This window comes from Clarias gariepinus, chromosome 1 (assembly GCF_024256425.1).
Source record: "Clarias gariepinus isolate MV-2021 ecotype Netherlands chromosome 1, CGAR_prim_01v2, whole genome shotgun sequence".
Classification (NCBI taxonomy): domain Eukaryota; kingdom Metazoa; phylum Chordata; class Actinopteri; order Siluriformes; family Clariidae; genus Clarias; species Clarias gariepinus.
The window spans coordinates 3057721-3072949 of record NC_071100.1 but is presented as its reverse complement, the minus strand read 5'-3'; the positions used below and the strand labels follow the sequence as shown (position 1 = coordinate 3072949).

General features: G+C 39.6%; 1 long non-coding RNA gene across 1 annotated transcript; it reads left to right on the top strand.

The window, feature by feature from the left end:
- The first annotated feature begins 2279 nt into the window (after positions 1–2279).
- Positions 2280–3150, top strand: LOC128518419 (uncharacterized). The gene is made up of 3 exons (XR_008357721.1): positions 2280–2475; positions 2877–2988; positions 3097–3150. It is a non-coding gene; the product is annotated as an uncharacterized LOC128518419 (long non-coding RNA).
- The last annotated feature ends 12079 nt before the right edge of the window (positions 3151–15229 follow it).

The following is a 15229-nucleotide window of genomic DNA, read 5'->3' as shown; positions in this document are numbered from 1 at the left end:
CTCCGTTGCTCTGGACCGTTGACCCTAAGTACTTAAAATCCTGCACCTTCTTTACCTCTGCTCCCTGTAGCCTCACTGATCCTCCTGGGTCCCTCTCATTTACACACATGTATTCCGTCTTGCTGCGGCTAACCTTCATTCCTTTGCTTTCCAGAGCATACCTCCACCTCTCCAAATTTTCCTCCACCTGTTCCCTGCTCTCGCTACAGAGCACAATGTCATCTGCAAACATCATAGTCCATGGGGACTCCTGTCTTACCTCATCTGTCAACCTGTCTATCACCAGAGCAAACAAAAAGGGGCTTAGAGCCGATCCTTGATGCAGACCCACCTCCACCTTGAACTCTTCTGTCACACCTACAGCACATCTTACCACTGTCCTACAGCTCTCATACATGTCCTGTCCTAAAGCAGTTTTACACAATCAAAATAATTATTTAACTTGGTATGAAATTGGTATGAAAAAAAAAGTACTTTAGTGATCATGACAGCAACTAATATATGTCCATAACAAATGCATGGATTAAGTTGTAAGGATTTACAAGGGATACAAGCGAAAACTGCAGATGAATGGTATAGTCAGATGGATGAATGAAGGGACAGAGCAATAGCTATATAGATTAAAAAATAAATAATTGATAAATTGTACAAATATAGAAGGCAGTTAAAATGACTGCAAGGGTAAATAACAGTATAGGGATACAAAATTATGCATGAGTGATATTGAGAATATACTGACATCAGTGATAATGAAGTAACCCTAGGGTCTAAGGGACAATGTAGTACTAGTTATAATTAAGCAAAGGTTTATGAGCAACAAAAGAAAAATAGTTAAGGGATACTGAATTTTAGAATTAAATGAAAATTATATCAAATAAGTGGTCATGAAGTATACGTAATATTGAGTCATTAGAGATTTAGATGTAAGAGGATTGCCAATGCAGTCACTGATTCTGCAGTAGACAAAGACTTCATATAATTGTACAATATTCTGTACAAGTTTGGAACAATATAAAAATGTGTCATAAGAATGGAAAATATTATAACCAAAAGCCATAAATAGCAGTGATGTTATGACGAGATATGCAGTAAATATAAACGCTGGTCATATTTACATAAGGTTAGGGGTAGCGCATTCTTGGTGAATATGGAAATTAGTTGCTGAAATGACTGGTTATATTCCTGTAAAAGTGCACACTCAGCATTGATAAATTCACAGGGTCAGAGTGTGTAAGCGGAAGAATGAGGTGGTAGTGTTAGAAGTGAGTGGGCAGGGTGTGAGGGGTTCCCAATGACGCTGATAGCGCTTCTGTCCTGCTGCTGTTCTGCAGTAAGAGATGTCTGTCCCTGCGATTTTGTTTCCTAAAATATAGGAATAAAATGCTTCTCACAGTACATCTGCAAAATTTTCTGATGACCTCGGGCCAGGGGTAGCTCAGTGGTTAAGGCTTTGAACTACGGTTCAGAATATCCCAGGTTCAAACCCCACAACCACCAAATGCCTAAATGTAAATTTTCTGTCCTGCAGGAGTAGAGCTAATTTAATTCCTACTTGGCCAGTCGTTTCATCTTTTGTAATCAGAATGGACATCCATAAAGTTTGTACTTGTTACATTTAAGCATTTAGCAGATGCTCTTATCCAGAGCGACTTACATTTTATTTATCTTATTACACATCTGAGCAGTTGAGGGTTAAGGGCTTTGCTCAAGGGCCCAACAGTGGCAACTTGGTGGTTGTGGGGTTTGAACCTAGGACCCTCTGAAGCGTAGTCCAATGCCTTAACCACTGAGCTACCCCCTTTTACTTGGTAATAGTTACTCTATTTACTAGTAACTGCTTGTTACTAAATTTTTTCACCATGTTCCCATCTAATCAGCAATGATGGGTGATGTCATTCCACCTACCTCAGATTAATGCTCATCTAATCTATCTTCATGAGGTTAAAAAACAGCGATTTCCACACTAACAATGTTGTGAAATTAAATATAAAGTAATGAGATATACTGCAAGTTGTACTGATACACGCCCAGTTAAAGTTACTTCGTTGTTTCTGTGTTACTATTCTCCAAAACGGCCAAATCGTCATATTAATTTATATGACTAGCCAAACTACTGTATGTCTGAGTTCAAACTGCGTCAAACAGTCAAACACTGCTCAGATAAGTTTATTTTTAACTTCAAGCTAAAAACGAGTTCTTGAGGAAGAGGCGGGGGTGTTTTTCTTTTTCTTCTTCTTTTTTTTAGTCGATGAGAACAGTTTGTCATCTTCATATTGCCCTCCTCCCACCACCCCACGCTCTCATTTCTTCTTAAGCTTAAAAAGCCCAGTACCAGAGTCTTATCTGCATTTTTTTTATCAAACTTCACATCAAAACAATTGTTATCTTCATCAGAAGCCATGGTCTCCACTCCATATTGTCTCCTGCTAGTACTTCTGGGACTCTCCTGCCTTCAGTCCAGCACAACGGCACAAAGTAAGATTTTCACCTATTTTTATAAAAATTAGCACAAAAAAATCTAAACTTTTTTAGGAATTTCAAGATGCACATTTACTACCCATTCAGATAATATCATAACTATGATCATCTTCCATATTATAACACATGTCCAGGCATTTTGATTTAGTTTGTAAACATGCTGTTGCAAAATTTGCTAAGAAACTTGTCTAAAGAAGTGTGTTTTTAAGTTTTCATTGAATGCTGGCTGTTTAATTTATATTTATGATCATAATTTCTGGCAGCAAAGTAAAATCCTACAAGTCAATGCCCCAAGAGTCATTTAATAATTAATTACTTGACACTTGACTCATGACTTTTATTTAACTATAGCATGTAGCCTGAAATAATTTGATAAAAAATTTAATGTTTTGACACAGATGCAAACGGGGCATCAGTATGCTGTTTTGAATTCCACAAAATACCATTCCCTGCAGGAAAAGTTGCCTCATACCAAGATACAAGAATTGACTGTCCAATTCCTGGAGTCATGTAGGTTTTCAACTCACCTTCTTCTTGTTTTATTTTTTATTTCATTTAACACTTCACTTGCATAGTCTACAGATTTAACTGTTGACTGGTATCTTTTGTCCTCTGCAGTTTTACGACAAAAAAGGATTTTCGTTTTTGTGCCGAGCCGGAGGTAGACTGGGTGAAGAACATCATCGAGCTCATCAAGAGTAAACGTACAGTCTGAACATCTGGCCATGAATTATCTTTATTTTGTAGAATGCTTATTTTTAACCACATATAACTTAAAGAAGTTTGATGGTGTGTGTAACAGGACAACACCTGTATCTGCACTTACTGACTAACTTTTTTTTTTTTTTTGCACAAATTAAAGGTTATTATTAACTTCTAACTTGCTTGCTTCTCTGACTAATTTCTTCTTTACACAGTAAAGAGCGCCTCCCATAGGTGAAGTCACTGTCCATCAAAATAAATGGATTTAATTTTTTTTTACATTTTGATATGTTCTCTAGTTAATTCTGGGTTCTTTCAGTAACAGCACATTTAGACTGAGATATAAAATATAACCGCCAACTGGAATGTTATAATTAAAAGATCACATAAATGAGGATAAGAAAACGATCACAGTGTGTCCCATTTCTCTATACATAATTTTCCCGACAGTTAAATTCGAATCCTAAAACACTCATATGTTCTAGATTCCTAAAATGCATAGTGAAATATTTAAACCATTAAATTTCAAATTCAATTATTCTACTTACGGCTCAAGAAAATAAAATTTCAGCTATCTCAAAATATTATAATATTTCCTATTAATAATTAAAATTCAGAAAAAGCTGGAATTAATAACATGTAGAAAGTACTAATACCTTTTTAACCACATTTAATTAAGGAAATCCTAAAAAAAAAATACATTTACAATTACAGATTACATTAAACAGGATGTTTACACAGATTGAATTATTACAGCAATAAAAATTAATGCTCCCTAAAAGCAATTTTTTATGTTTGTAAGAATAATGATGGTGTAACCAATCAATTAATCCCTTAATATTGACATTAACTTCACAGTCTAGCTAAACTAACAAAAAATTGTACTATGATACTCATTTTGTATCATAGACCTACACTTGCTCGGACTGCAACGGCGTTAAAACTCTGCAACTATTTCAGCCGACCAAAGACTAAAGTAGGGGCAATACCAGCCAATCAGGAACTAGAGGTGGGCATATTTTCTGTTTCTGGATTGGCTACACTATTCTCCACTTTTAGTTTGAATTCACGGCTGGAAGCTATAAATGGGAATTTTGGATCATTTTAGTGACTTGGTTCTTTGAATCTCGATTGAAATGATTGAATCTTTTTTGAGTCGTTTAGCTAATTTCTTTCTTTAGATCAGAAATAAAATAAAATGTTAAATTTTCAATAAAAACACCCCCAACATGTATACATACAGTACACAAATTTTGGCTATAGTTCCAGTAATGAAAATATTAAAATGCATCTAAGGACATATTATGATAACAGAATAAGAAGCTTACCTCTCATATCTGCTTGTTGGAGTTGGTCATTCTTTTGTCACGTGACTCTTATAGATGCTATGCAGTGCATTACATGAAAACAAAATTGAACGGTTCTTTTAATGAGTTTTCTAGTCTGAGTCTTACATTCTATTTAATTTATCGCACTGCATAGCGTCTATGTAAGTCACGTGACAAAAGAACGACTGATTTGGACTAGAAGACTCAAAGGTAACTACTCATTTCTGTTTCCTGTACATAACCTATGGAGGTTTTGGGATGCTTTGCGCATGCAGGCTGTAGAAAATAAATGAATTAATCACTTAGACTACTTATTCTTTTGAATCACATTAAAAACTAATTCTAAAAGAACTAATCATTCATGAATAAACCATCACTACTGGAAGCTGCATTATTGCATTAGTTAGTTCTTATCCATACTTTGCAGATAATGTATTCCCCCATGTTGGTCCCAAACTGTGGGTGACACACCATTACTTAGTGTTGCAGTATAACTGACATTTAATTCACAAATTTTTTGTGAAGGATGCACAGCTATGTATGGATTTAATGCAAAACATAAATGTAAATACACAAAAAATACATGATGTCAATAATGAGAACATTCGTTTATTGTATATTTCTGACTAATTTACTTCACGAATTAAATGGGGATAACAGAATATGGTGCTCCATCTGGATTTAAATAAAAACAGATACAGTAGAACTCTATTTTTGAGGTGGCTGAGGTCCTTCATGATCATCCTGGCCTTGGTCCAGCACCACTTGCTCAAGATTGAATGCAGGAAGCTTGGTGCAGATGATATGCACAGCTGATCACATCACCCTCTGTCTGTCCTGCATGGTGCTGGTTCCGAACCAGGTTACTATGTTTCCCATCGATGCTCTCTACGGTGCAGGAGTAGAAGTTTCTGATCACCGTGAAGGGCAGCCTGAAGTTTCTCAAGCATCTCAAGTGGTAGAGATGCTGCCGAGCCTTTTTCACCACGGTGTTGACAGGACTATGCAGGTCCTGCATGATGTGAACACAGAGGTATCGGAAACATTGTAATCTCTTCACTGGGCTGCTGTTGATGATGGGGGTCTGGCAGTTACTTTCCTGATTTGTATTTAAGTTCATTATAAACACCTTTGTGTTGCTGACATTTAGTAGGAGATTAAAATTAAAAAGGAATATGGATTTGATCAACTGGTCTCTGAATGCAATTGACACGATCTTCTCGACGAGAAGTGTGGGTTCTGGGGAACCTACTTGTCCTGCTGGGACGTTTGCTGCTGGATACACGATGGACAGTTGGGAGAAATGGCGCATTGTGTGCCTGGCCGCACTGTCTCTGGAGGATGATGAAGATATCTACCTATTCGGAACTCTGATAACTGGGATTCTGCTGATTGGATTAGGTGGGATACTTGGATATCGAAAAATCTTAAAAGCAGTCAGTCTCAACCCCAAGAGACTGGCTGGCTGGGAAATAGTGGTGACGAGAGCTGTCGGTAATCAGACTGTGGTTCTGGACCGCAAATTGGATAATATCTTGGAGAGACTAGCAGCTATGCAACGTGATTTGGACAGACCTGCAGACCAGTGATGGACATTAAATATCTGTGAAATTGGCAGATATTGTTTGAAACCTGGAAAATATGATTTTCTTTTTCGGCTGCCCCTTTTTTCTTCCAGCTACTGCATTCAAGGCCGTGGCTGGAGTCATAACAAACTCCCCGAAGACCAAGATAACGAGACGCTCTGGAATCCTACTCCCTCCCCCTTCAAGGACACCTGGCGCAGACTATTACGGGATGCTACAGGCTTACAAACTGATGACGCACACACATAACAGCTACAGATAGACACTCTACCTTCCCCATATCCAACGCCTTCGTGTGCTTATGTGCTTATTCCCTTCAGTGTGGGCAGGCGGAATCGGGACCAGCGCTCTCTAGCTGCAGGGACTGGAGCTGTTTGCCTACATTGGACATTTCCTATCCCCTGTACCCTAATCGTTGCAATGTTTATGTCTTGTGTTTACATGTTTTTATGTGCTTGTTGCTGAGGTATTTTTGTACCCCTGATCGCACACTGCCCTTTTCGAAGGACAGTCTGGGAGGGGATTTTTTACCCTCGTATCCTAATGTATCTATTTCTTATCTTCTATGATGGCGCTGTTTAGGCGGCTGCCGTCGCGACTCTGTGGTCGCACAAAAACATTTCACTGCATATTGTACTCTGTATGATTGTGTATGTGAGAAATAAAATTTGAATTTGAATTTTGAATTTGAATTAAGGAGATCCGACAGCGTGGTTGGATTTCCCAAACGGGGCGAGATCTCAGCATGTCTGGCAGACATCTCATCGTGGATGACAGTTCATTAGCTGAAACTCAATCTCAGTAAAACCAATTGCTGTTCATGACAGGTTATTTATCCCTCTGACAAGACATTGTGATCTCCCTGGACAACAATCAGATCACTTTTATAGTCACTGCCTGCAAACTTGAGGAAACTCTGGACAAGCAATTGTTACTTTGCTCACAAATTTCAAACCTTACTCACTCTTGTTAATTTCTTCTTCACAACATAAGAAGAATTTGCCCATTCTGTCACAACATGCCAGATCTCGCCCACAACATAAGCTTGTTTGTAAGTAATCTAAATCACACCTGTTCCAGCTCTGTGCTGCCACTTGTTTTTTTGCTGCTTCTGTCATGACTTGAGCTCACCTGTTCCCGTTTTGGATTAATCACCTCTCCTTATTTAAGGTGCTGCAAGACACCCACCTGTCACCAGATTATTGTGCCATTTATGCCTTTATTCTCATGTTTTGTTTTGTCATGTAGGTTACGACCTCGCTTTGTTTCTCAGTTTCTTCTTTGTCTTCGTGCTATAGATCTTGCGCTTCATTGGAATTACCGGCTTTGAACTTCACTTACATTTGACCAAGAGAATGCCTGCTCCTAGATTTAACGCTGTCGGATTATCGGCTTTGAACTTTTAACTTATGTTTAAATAATATATGGTAAAAGCAAGCATAGTTTTGGGCCAGGGGTAGCTCAGTGGTTAAGGCATTGGACTGCAGTTCGGAAGATCCCGGCTTCAAACCCCACAACCACCAAGTTGCCACTGTTGGGCCCTTGAGCAATGCCCTTAACCCTCAACTGCTCAGATGTGTAATGAGATAAAAATGTAAGTCGCTCTGGATAAGAGCGTCTGCCAAATGCCTAAATGTAAATTTTATTGTTCATTGCTCAAAAGTCCTTTTTTTATTAGGAAACACTTTCGTGATTCGTTCAACAACCCATGAATTTCTTGGAGAAGACTCATCAATTATTACAACTAAAGTACATCTCCAATCGAAAGGTTTTTTCTCACTTAAAACCATTTTTGACGCTACTGAAGCAAGGGCAAATATTCACGCACCCATTGCTTCCAGAAAAGGTCAGCAAGGTACTGAAATTGCCTCCACTTGCGACATGCATAAATGTCCTCTTTTTTAAAAAGTCCAGGAGGCAGGTTAGGCTGTTCTTTCATTAACAGCAGGTGGTTGGGTGTCAGGGGTTCCAGATCTGTGGTATCGTCCGTAACAGTGGTAAGGGGTCGGTCATTCATTATTGCTTCCACCTCACACAGGAATGTATGCAAGCTCTCATCATTTAGTGTTTGTTCTTTCAGTACAGATCTCAGGATCTTTCTGACTAAATTAGAAGTTTTTCGAATTGCGTTTAAAGACAGTAGGTGCAGCTATAGACAGGCTCTAAAAACTGCTAGGACCGAGCATCTTAGCCAACTGATAGCAAGAAACCAAAACAATCCCAAGTTCTTATTTAGTACAGTAGCCCGCCTAACAAAACCTAAGATGCCTGCAGAGAGTACTCCACAACATTTTAGTAGTGAAGATTTTATGGACTTCTTTAATGAAAAAATCGATAGCATAAGGAAGAAAATAACGGAAGTTCAACCTCTAATAGCATCTCATGATATAGTTCAGCCTAAAGTTTTACATTTAGTCTTTCAGTGCTTTACAGGTGTAGGACAGGAAGAGCTTTATAAACTTATCACCTCAGCTAATTCAGCAACGTGCCTGTTAGATCCAATCCCAACCAGATTTTTGAAAGAAGTGATGCATACGGTTGGAGAGCCGCTTTTAAACATTATTAATTCTTCATTATATCTAGGTCACGTCCCTAAACCTTTCAAGTTGGCAGTTATTAAGCCGCTTCTTAAAAAATCTAATTTGGACGCAAATGAAATAACAAATTATAGACCGATTTCAAACCTCGTCTTTATATCAAAAATATTAGAAAAAGTAGTATCAGCTCAAATATGCACATTTTTGCAGGAAAACAATATCCTTGAAGAATTTCAATCAGGTTTCAGGCCCCATCATAGTACAGAAACTGCACTAGTTAAGATTGCAAACGACTTGTTTTTAGCTTCGGACCAAGGCTGCACCTCAATTCTAGTCTTGCTTGATCTTAGTGCTGCATTCGACACTATAGATCATAATATTCTCATAGATCACTTACAAAATCACATAGGTATTCAGGGACAGGCATTAAAATGGTTTAGATCATACCTGTCTGATCGATACCATTTTGTAGATCTAAATGGAGAACTGTCTGGTGTAATGTCAGTGAAATATGGGGTCCCACAAGGGTCAGTTTTAGGACCTCTGCTGTTCTCAATATACATGCTTCCCTTGGGTAACATCATTAGAAGACATGGGATTAGTTTCCATTGTTATGCTGATGATACCCAATTATATATCTCAACAAAACCAGACGAAATACCTAAATTGTCTAGATTAACCGAGTGTGTCCAGGACATAAAAGATTGGATGACCAATAACTTTCTCTTACTAAACTCAGACAAGACAGAGATATTACTCATCTGCCCAAAAACCAACACACAACAGCTTTCACAATTCAGCCTGCGTTTAGAAGGATGTACTGTTACTACTAGCTCAACAGTAAAAGACCTGGGCGTAATATTAGACAGTAACTTGTCCTTTGAAAATCATATTTCCAATATCACAAAAACAGCCTTTTTCCATCTTAGAAATATCGCCAAACTTAGGAGCATCTTATCCGTATCTGATGCAGAAAAGCTAGTTCATGCATTCATGACCTCCAGACTGGACTATTGTAATGCATTACTAGGTGGTTGTCCTGCATCCTCAATAAACAAGCTTCAGTTAGTCCAAAATGCAGCCGCCAGGGTTCTCACCAGATCCAGAAAATATGATCATATAACCACAATATTATCATCCCTGCACTGGCTACCTGTTCAGTTTAGAATTAATTACAAAATAGTATTACTTACATACAAGGCTTTAAATGGTTTAGCTCCCACATACCTAACCAGTCTTCTGAAACGCTATAATCCACCACGCTCCTTAAGATCACAAAACTCCGGACTTCTTGTAATTCCCAGAATTTCAAAATCTACAAAAGGGGGTAGGGCCTTTTCATATTTAGCTCCAAAACTTTGGAATAGCCTTCCAGACAGTGTTCGGGGCTCAGACACAGTTTCCCAGTTTAAAAGTAGACTCAAGACGCATCTCTTTAATCTGGCATACGCGTGACTCATCCCATAACCTCATACTCCAGTACATCTATCCTGAATGGCAACTACGCTAATTCTCTCCATCTGTTCTGTACTTTTCTACCCATCCCGAGGCATCTGGAGATTGTACCAGCTTCAGTAGACAAAGGCCAACCCTGCGAGGATCATGAGGCATCCAGAGAAGGACCAGCTCCAGCTGAATTCTGTCTTATTATGGTTGAAGCTACACATCCTGCTCCTGTGCTCCCAGTGATCCAGATCCCATCTGCCCTCTGCATCTACTGACTCATCCCTATGTTGAACTGGACTTCATGTTAATTTAAAGAATTTCTGTTATATTGTACTGTACTTTCAGCTGCATAACACACATGGTGTTATATCATCTCTATCTGTTATCACCCAAATGAGGATGGGTTCCCTGTTGAGTCTGGTTCTTCATCCAAGACTTCATCCTGCAGTACTGGACGTAGTTTGGAGAGGCAACTGTTCCTTTTTACAGATGCATCACCCCTTTGCAACTTGGAAATTTTTTCTTTGAATTTTTGGCTTTGAATGAAGTTGATAACTTCGTTTTCTGCTCTTGTTAAGTCCTGAATTGTCAGAGACTTGTGGTTTTCTGTCATTGGGTCTTCTACATGTCTTTTAACACATAAAAAAATGGGACCATCGATCCAATTGACATTTTTCATGAATTTTTCACAGGATACTCCCCTGGATGCAGAATTAGCTGGGTTTTTTTTAGGTATTGACGTACCTCCACTGCTGTGGCTTGGTTCTCTCCCTTATAATGGCAATTCTGTTGGCAACAAAGGTTTTGAAATGAAGTTTTTCATTGACAATATATCTCAAAACAAAAATATCTCCAAAATATAGAGTCCAGCAACTCCTTCTCCAGTTGGCCTTTCAACATTTTGTCAGTGTTCACAGCAACTACTGCCGCAGTCAATTCCATTTGTGGAATAGTGGTTTGTTTTAGAGATGCTACATGAGAGTTCCCCAACATAAAGGCACAATGTGTAGATCCATCAGCAATTACCAACTTAAGCTATGAGACAATTCCATATCCCATCTCACTTGCATCTGAAAAGTGATGAAGTCGGGCTGTAGTTGGGCCAGGGGTAGCTTAATGGTTAAGGCATTGGACTACGGTTCGGAAGGTCCTAGGTTCAAACCCCACAACCACCAAGTTGCTACTGTTGGGCCCTTGAGCAAGGCCCTTAACCCTCAACTGCTCAGATGTGTAATAAGATAAAAAAAAAAAAAAATGCAAGTCGCTCTGGATAAGAGCGTCTGCCAAATGCCTAAATGTAACTCCAAAGGCAACTGGTTTTATGATTCTTGCCACGCTGAACTCAGACAATTGATGCAACTCTTGTAGCCAGGCCTTCCATCTTTTTGCAAACTGTTGAGGAATGTCATCATCCCATGTGAGTTCTTCTTTGCACAACTGCTGCATTAAGATCTTGGCTGGCAGTATGACAGGTGCAAGGAAACCCAAGGAGTCGTAAATTGAACTAGTAATTGACAAGATTCCTCTTCTGGTCACAGGCTGCTCTTTTAAACTAATCTTAAACTTGAACGTGTCTGAATTGATGCACCACAACACCCCTAGAGCTCTCTCGACAGAAAGTGCATCTTTACTCAAATCCTAGTCTCTCATGTCTTTGATTCTTTCACTCTCAGGAATAGAAGTCAGTAAGGCACAACTATTTCTTGCTCACTTGGTGAGGTGGAACCTTCCACTTGCACAAAGGTTGGCGAGATTGTTATATAACGCAACTGCTTGATCATGGCTCGAAACAGACTTCAAACAGTCGTCTACATAAAAGTTTCTAAGTACTGTGTTGACTGCCTCAGCAAATGCATTGCTGTGGTTTTCTTCTGCTGTTTTCCTAAGGGCGAAGTTTGGAGATGATTTTCCACCAAACAGATAAACGACCATCTTGTACTCGACCAAATCTTGATTTACATCTCCATTCGGCCACCATAAGAAGCGCAGCAAATCTGTGTCTTTTTCCAGAACTCTCACCTGATAATACATGGCTTCCACATCTGCCATCATGGCAACTTCCTCTTGTCTAAAGCGTGTAAGCACTCCAATGCGTGACTTCGTCATGTCTGGTCCCTGTAGGAGCTCGCTATTCAATGATACTCCCTGGTAGCTGGCAGCACAGTCAAAGACCACCCTTAGCCTTTTTTTTCTGAGGATGATATACACCATGGTGAGGTATATACCACACTTGACCATCTTGTCGACTCAAGTGAGGTGTAGGGACCTTGACTGCCGGACCTTTTTCAAACATGTCGTTCATGAAGTTTGAATACTCCTCGTGAAAAGAGCGGTTATTCTTGAATTTTCTTTTGAGATTCAGTGCACGCTGCATGGCTGCACTTCAGTTGTTGGGCATTTGAATAGCTGCTTTCTTAAATATAAGACCGATGTATAAGTGATTGTCGGTAAACTGCATAACTGATAATCCTCTTGTGACAACTTGGCCTTATTATCACAATTCCGTTCAGGAAAATCATGGTTGTACTGTTGTATCAGCATTTGTTCCACACTTTAGATGGAAATTCTGTTGGCTGTTGCACTCGCCTGCTCGTTGTCATACATGCTTTCCTCTATTGAATCTCGAAGAGGTCCATTTAGAGTCCATCCAAGAGCAGTCTTTACTGCATATGGCCCTTTGTGCCTGCTGTTAATTACTTTCCATGGTTCTAAGAGCTTATACTCTTTGTTGCCTATGAGAATTTCAACTCCAGCATCAATCTGAGGCAATTTCACTTCACTGAGGTATGGCCACTTATCAATGTTGTGCTGTTGTGGAATTTTTTTCCACTGAGACAGGGATGCTTTTTTGTGTAAACACTTTGGAAAGTTCAACAAAGGTGTTTTCTTCCAGACCACTAACCTCCAAGTCAGTGAGCACATAGCTTTCTACTTGTTTCTTCGAGTTCATGGTGTTGAACATCATGTCAACTTTTCTCCCTTGAACATTTAACCGCCTTGCTAATGACTCGTGCAGAATGTAGCAGAACTACCTCGGTCCATAAAGGCACACACTTCTACTGTCTTGTCACTTTTCTTGGACTTTATTTTAACAGGTACAATGGAGACAATGCAATTGTCTCCAGCCCCAGTACAGGCGCTTGTTTCATGACTCACTGTAGCAGGCAAGGTATTAACTGTTTCAGTTTCATCAACTTTTACCATTACCTGAGCTGTGTCTTGTGCGGCAATGTGTAGCATGCGAGGATGTTTCTTTGAGCACGACTGACATGTGATTCTTCTTGTGCAGTCTTTGCTTAAATGTCCTTTTACTAAACATCCAAAGCAAAATCCATTCTTTCTCAAAAAGTCCAATTTGTCTTTATATGTCTTAGCATTGAACTGGTAGCATTCATCTAAGGTATGACTTTTCTCACAGAATGCACAAGGTTTAGTGAAAGCACTGATAACTAATGCACCATTACTCTTTGCTCTAATCAAGTCTTTATGATTTTCACCAACCTGTTTTATGCCGGTTGCAAAGCTGCTACCTCTTTTTCCTTCCTTTTTTAGCTTGAATCCTTGAAGAGATTTATTGAAGTGTTTTTTATTGCTAGTCAGAACGTCCAGGTATCCAAAGAGTGGGTTTGATATTACCTGTGCTTGTCGATTAACGAATTCCACCAAGTGCACGGACTTGGCTCTTTTCAGGCAGCGCTCCCCGTATTCGTATGCATGGGCCCTCCATCTTTCACGCAATTTGTAGGGCAGTTTTGAAATAATAATTCTCATGTTGGTAGAATTATCTAACTCATCCATGTATTCAATGTCATCCATGATATTGCTGCAAGTTACCAGAAACAGGGAGAAGGCGCTTAATGACTTTCTATCCTCTGACCTTATTTCAGGCTATTTGAATGCCTTTTGCATCAGCGTTGTTGCAATTTTTAGCTCATTTCCAAACCTGTCGTGTAACAGTTTTTCTAAGGAGTGGACTGAGAAATGTGACAAAGCATTTAATGAAACAAAAAGACTGATTACATCAGATGAAGTACTGATCCACAAAAACCCAGCACAACCCATTAGACTAGCATGTGATGCAAGACTCTATGGTATAGGGTGTGTCTTGTCACACATCATAGTGGATGGATCTGAATGCCCCATTGCCATCCGTCAAGATCACTGACATTTACAGAAAAAAACTACGCACAGATTGACCGTGAGGCCCTAAGCTTATTGTGGGGTGTCAAAAAGTTCTAACATTATTTTTATGACGGTTTACAGTTGTGACAGACCACCAACCACTGGTAGCGATCTTTAACCCCTGCAAAGGCATTCCAGTGGTTGCAGTAGCCTGTTTACAACACTGATTGCTATCCCTGGGTGCCGACAGATACAACATTGAGTTTAAAGGGACCGAGCACCATTGCAACAACCGGAGGAGGACAGTCCCGCTCTGCAGACCCAGCAGAGGTGTACCATACCATACAGCTGGATGTTAGTTTGTCAAAAGTCTTTGAAATCACAGTAAAGGAATGACCAGTCCAGGGCAATCCCCTGTTTCCAGAGTTCTCATCTTGCCGTAACCAACTCTCAGTGTGCAAAGGAACCCTGTTGTGTGGATCTCGCGGAGTGGTTCCATCGAACCTACGCTCCAGAGTTTTAGAGACCATACATGAAGGGTGCCTAGGCACAGTTAAAATGAAGAGTCTAGCCTGTAGCTATGTCTAGTGGCCGGGCATTGATAAACAAAAACATCTCTAAAACATGTTCTGGTTGTCAAAAGGTCCAGAATGAGCCACCGCAAGTGCCCCTTCATTCATGGGAGTGGCCTTCAGCCTCCTGGCAAAGAGTGCATATTTATGAACTCCATGTTTTTTGACGCAGTTGATGCCCACTCCAATTGGCCAGAGGAGATACCAATGAAATCTCCTACCTCATAAAATACTGTGAGTGCTCTTAGGACCATCTTCTCTCAGAATGGTCTCCCTGAGCAGTTCATGAGTGATAATGGACCAGAGTACACCTCTGATGTGTTCAGTCTTTTCACTAAAAAAATGGCATCAAACATATCAGGTCAGCCCCATACCATCCAGGTACAAACAGCTTAGCTGTTAAACTATTTGTTAAAACTATCAAAAGGGCTGTTAAAGCTATGAACCAGTAGGGCTTG